The sequence below is a fragment of the Thamnophis sirtalis genome, unplaced genomic scaffold (genome assembly GCF_051295495.1).
Source record: "Thamnophis sirtalis isolate CommonGarterSnake01/CBP01778 unplaced genomic scaffold, rThaSir2_p1.2 scaffold_10, whole genome shotgun sequence".
In the NCBI taxonomy this organism is placed as follows: Eukaryota; Metazoa; Chordata; class Lepidosauria; order Squamata; family Natricidae; genus Thamnophis; species Thamnophis sirtalis.
In genome coordinates, this window is record NW_028261390.1 from 37,556,688 (window position 1) to 37,562,268 (window position 5,581).

Genomic DNA, 5,581 nt, shown 5'->3' on the forward strand with positions numbered 1-5,581 from the left:
AAAGCTGCGTCTGACGTCACACGTCATTTCCTCTCTCTGGTTCCTTGAGAGGAGCGCGTGCGCCCTGGACTGTTTATGATCGTCGGAAAAAGGGGAACAAAGCGCACGCGCGGGAGGGAGGGGGGATGTAGTCATTTTTTGCTTTAACGGAACGGCGGGTTTTATAGCCGAGGGAGCTGTTGTAAATAAATGTTGTAAAAAAAAGGGTTATAGTCATACAACACATCTACTACTAGTTTACGTAGTGTTCCCAATTTATTAGATTTACCCAACGCGATAAACCATAAGATAAGAATGGAGTTGTTGGCTGAGAATGGAATTTTTTGCGACTAAAGGATTATGCGTGCTGAGCAAACGCAGCCAAAATATATTAGCTGGCTATTCAGCAACTACTTCGTGCAGGGGCCGTCCAAATACTGGAAGGAAACTTATAAGCATACTTTGAAAGCTGCTTTCATTGTTTCTGTGCTTCCCCTATTCATTTACCTTCAGTCTTCAAACTTCTTGTGTCAAGCCAAGGTACGTTGAACTACCATACTATATAAACATGCTAATCCAGAAATTATTATTTTTGTATTGATCCCACCCAATCTAAGATTAATCTATCTCAGCTATGTGTTATGAGGATAAAATTGGAGAATGTAGTGCTCCAGACATTGTAGCTAATATAGCTAGATAGTGTAAATATAATGGATAGCTGGATTTCTGTAATTTATATACAATTGTTGTAGAAGTGTTATTGGAACCAGTTCAAGAAAAAGGTGGTGCTTATATATTTGAGAAGTGTACCGTAAATTTTTTCTCTGTTTAGTTCTGTCCAACTCTAGGAGGCAGTGTTCATCTCCGTTTCTTAGCCGAGGGAGACAGCGCATTACACCAGTGCTCAATAGTGGATTCATATACTGAGTATTATTATGATTGGATCATGTTACATTAAACTATCCTGTGAATTTATTTTTTCTTACTGCACTGGTGAATTTGGCTATTTTGACTTATATCGTGACATGAATTAACCCAGTGAGTTGCAGTTTAAACCATAAATCTTTAAATGAAGCATGCTTTAGTGTGCTGTGTGAATCCTATCAATAATTAAAAGAATAAAAAATGGTGTTAATCTAGATAACAGCTTTGAATCAATTAACAAGTAAATGTAGGCTTCAGAATAATGTAATATAGGCAGTAGATACACTTGCACAAGACAACGGTGCAATAATAGTGAATGCATAGCTGTACATCAGAGTTGAAATATTGGTCTTTGCCAAGATTGGATTTCTTTTTGGAAACTATTTCACTACCAAACTAGTGTCGTCAGTACTTCGACACAAGGGAGTAGGGTTTTCTGGTGTAAAGGAAGGGGATCAACAAATAGGAATAATGCAAGATAAAACAATATAGCCAACAAAGCTAGATAGGCCAATCACAAACGCAAACTATTAAGACAAGTAGGACAAGCTGCTACATATGAAAAGCTAACAAACCCACTTCTTTGTGTCAAAGTACTGTTAATGTTACTTAGGTTGGTAATGAACTGTCTGCAAGAAAACTAAAATCCTAACATTTTAAGGGTAGGACTTTGAAGCTGATCCAAGCAGTTTGCTTAGTACTCATAGGAAAGTATTAGATCTAGATTCCCTTATCGATTGCCCTATTGACAGTCAGTCCTGCCTGGCCATCTTGATTCACTTTCAAGATTAGCTATATGCTGCCGCACATATTGCAATTAATTATTGTTCTGCAGTAATTTAACCTGCATTTGTGCTTTATTTTTAATGGCATAGCTGTTGCATGTTATTCCATTTTCTAGTGGAATTGGAAGTTCTTGTCATTCTGTTCTAAAGGGGGAAAAAGTTACCAAGATACCAATTACCAAGATAAATGGTATGATTTGAAACTTGCAGTGTGATGAAACATTCTACAGCTTATAAAGAAAACCTAAATAGCTCATCATTGCTGTTGAATAAAATATACTCAAACTTATGGTTTTCCAACATATAGTGGCAACTGAAATTTAATTTGGCTCTATTCTCTACTATTTTTATTCTATCATGACTTAAAATATTTATTTTTAAAACAGATATTTTATATTTCAGATCAAAACATTCAGATTTATATAAGGTTTATAAATTCTTTGTCTCTTCAACTGTATATTGAGTATTAACAGACTATATTTGAAAATTACTGTTGCTGAATAAATTTTACAGTTATGGATTTTTTTATTGTTCATGGTTTAATTGGTTTTTAATATTTGTTAAGCTGCTCAGTCACCTCAAAGTGAAATGGGTGATAAATAAATCTAAATAAATTAATAATATAGATAATGCTGTAATAGCTTCTTACATTTCAGCAGAAAGTCTAATAGATAAAAAATTTAAATATTTACAATTTTTTTAGCCTCTGAAGAACTTGGTCATCCTAGACTCTAGAATATTACTCCCATCACAGATATCCAATTCAGAAAAAGTCATAATTGTAGAACAGTGAAACCAACAGCAATAAAGTCTTATGTAACAATTAGTTGAGGTTTAAGAAGTAAATTTAAATATTTAATAAAATATATTACATACAATCTCTAGCAATTTGTATTGCTACTTAGAAGTCAATTGACATATTTGTCAATTTGTGCATATCGCTATGAAAGATTCCATATGTTTACATATACAGGAAACATTTGGTAACACCTATAGATTTATTCAAGTTTAGAACATTCCTCTGTTTCACTGGGCAATATTTGCTAGATAATACAAAAATTGTTGAATTAATCACTTTCACAATGGCAGGTGACTTCAGTTCAGCTTCTTGCTAATATTTAAGTGTTTCTTTCAAATGGAGTATGTTTAAGCGCCCCACTCCCCCATCTGTGTTCAATACCATCATGAGAAGTGTGTCCATTTAGATCATATTTTTAAAAACTAGCACATCATCAAATGGGCATAAACTATGTATGAGATCATCTTCCATAGTTCAGACTTAAAATGTTTTCTTTCTAATTAACCATTGTAATTTAGCAAGCTTATACCCTCCATAATAAGCAAATGGCAGCTAAGACCTGAGTTCATCTAAGCTGGGTTTATCTGTAAAATGTTTGCTTATTAAGTCTGACAATAGAAGAACCTCTAAGGCATGTATAATGTTTTGGCTGTGTACAAGAGAGAAAAAAGCAAGCAAGTTTCTAATTGCCCTTTAGGAGCCCTGGCCATTCATGTTTCTCTTTCCCTCAACCTAACTTCTTTATATTTTCATAAAAATATTTTGAGTTTTAGTCCAATTTAGTTTGAGGGTAGTTTGAAAAATTATTAAAATGGATTGTATTTTTCAAATTATTTTAGAGAGAAATTACTGCATTACTGTTATTATGTAAACAAGCATTAAATATAATTTGATAGCACGTGAAGGGGAAATGGGAGGAAGTTAGGGGTGTCTAAACAACTAAACAGTGGGAGCTGATGAAAATTAGCTAATATAATTAAGTTTATTAATCAAATTTCTATTGTAAGACAATTGGTCACATAGATAGTATAAAACCAGGTAGTATCAAGGCTTTTTTGTAACACTAAATTGCCCATGTCCAAATATACCAATATCAGGAATGAGAAAAGAGTAGAATTAATTCTACAGATGAAATATTAGCCAATCATTGGTAGGTTTAGCATCTCCTGGAATTCTTATGTAATAGTAAATAGAATCTAATAAGGTTTTGCAAGATGGTTTTGTCCCTGGCTAAGAAAATGTATTCAGAATAGTTATCCCTTAATAAATAATAGTTAACAAACTTATCCTTGTTGAATTTAACACAGTGTAGGACAAGAAAACCAGTTTTCGAAATGTGGTGGGGAAACAATCCATATGAAACTGCGAAGCACTTGCACAAAGTATGCCTTTAGGATTTTCTTACACTCATAAGCATTTTTCATTAGCATCTATTACAGTTATGAAAACTATTTTTCCTACACTGGAAGTGCCATAAACTGCAGCTTTTTCATGTCATTGTTATTTAACTTCATTTTACATGTCTCTATTTACATCATATCTATCCTTGTAAGGGTAGCACTTCATGCAACTAATGAAAAGGGTTCCATACCATAAAAACTCGTGTCATTACAAGTCATTAAGTTAATATTTCAGCAACTTTTTCTTGTATATTATATGTACCATGCTAATCATAAGTGGACATTTTCCCAATATGGAATGCTCTATATACTTTTCATATACTATTGTGCTTTTTTGTATTAATATCCCATCAGATAATTTTATACTGCACTTTAAATTAATTCTCCAGTCCAATGTCAAGTGAGTATTTAAACAGAAAGGTGACATACGTCTTTCCCTTTCCTGATCCATCAAAAATCCATCAACTAAAATATAGCTAACATAAAATAATAAATCATTATACAGATGCATCATACCCTAAACCAAAACATTTAAAATAAATCATAAAATGTAGACCTGTTATACCATACACTGAATTAATATACAATAGCATATATTCAAAATTTACCACAGGTTTACATAGGTAAAGACTATATACCCCAAAAGGCTTCTATAATTTCTGCTTGTACAAAATTGATTGTATAAACAGTAGAAGCCAAAATAATATAAAATGCTCTTAATGCTTTATGTAGTGGGTTCTCATTAGTAAACTATCCTCAGTTATTTATGCTACATTCCAAATCAATTTGGTTATAATCCAGTGGCTGGCAGAATAGGCTGACTGAACAGTAGTTGGCAAGTACGTTACTCTTCTTTTAATCAGTTGGGACAGATGGGAAGGCAGTGTCTACCATACCACACCAATATGAATATGATATACTAAAACACATGCTATAATCAGAAAAAGAACACATAATTCCTCTTATGACAAAACAATGTCTCTGGTTGCTGAAGAATTTTTTTTTGGCAGCAGCAGCAAATTGATTTCTTCTTTAGGATCTAGTCAGTTAAATCTAAAATTTAATAATTTAGCAAATCAACTTATATGTGGAATAAAAAGAACAGAAATCTGTACAAGATTTTTGCAAAAGCACACATTCATTTTGTCATAATTTTTCAGCCAAAAATTGGAATGAGCAGTGAAGGATTCTCAGTCTCCACATGATTACTTTGATTAAAACAATGTAATTGCTAAGCAGTGTGAGCATGTTGTAAGATTATTTTTTAGATTCATCTGTACTGATATTAATCTTAAATGTTAGTAGCTTGTTTTATCTATCTGTTAAAGATATATCAAATGTTATTCTATAAATGCTTGGGACAATTACCTAAAATGATTACTATTATGAACTTGCTGTAAGCCCAATCTCTAAACCAAAAATATTATTTTTGCCAAGTAAAACAAAAATAAGGAATAGTGTGTAAGTAATATTAATTGATGAAATATATTATGTATGTATTTTTTACGTTTAATTCCAAGAAGGGCATTTTGTAAAAACAGTCAAAGACAGCATTCTGAATAAACCCAAGCCAGTTAGGTCAGAGGTATTTAAGAGAAATGAACACATGTGCCTCTCTCGTTACAGTGTTCCAATTTCATACTATTACATTAAGAGCATCTCGGCATCAACACAAAATATGATACAGGACCGTG